Below are 453 nucleotides of genomic sequence, written 5' to 3' on the forward strand. Positions count from 1 at the left end.
ACCTATGTTTCAATTTGGATTAAGATACCATTACAGACAAGTATTAATTATTTAGTTCCTATTAACTGACACCAAAATTTAATATGTCTCAGAAGAAAAAGACACACTGAGTGTGTTTTTATACCGTTACTTGGTCTCTTCAAATTGTAAGCATCTACTATGACTACTATAAATGTGTTTACCTTCGTCAAACGGCCCCGTCGTAAGTTTCCTTGGGAAAAGTAACTAGCATTTGAAAATTCGGGAAGAAAATCGCATTAAAGGAAGTGATCTTCGCCCCTAAGTCTTTGCTCACCTAGGCGTGCTGACCCGCCTCACTACATTCTCCACAGAGCTAAACAGGTATCATGACATCACACGCGTTCGCGCCTTTGCTGCTCCGCTCCCATGTAAACACTGGGGTTCTCCCGCGAGGGAAGGCCCGCCGCAAAATTCAGAACAAATTTCAGCTAC

This window comes from Penaeus monodon, chromosome 22 (assembly GCF_015228065.2).
Source record: "Penaeus monodon isolate SGIC_2016 chromosome 22, NSTDA_Pmon_1, whole genome shotgun sequence".
Lineage (NCBI taxonomy): Eukaryota > Metazoa > Arthropoda > Malacostraca > Decapoda > Penaeidae > Penaeus > Penaeus monodon.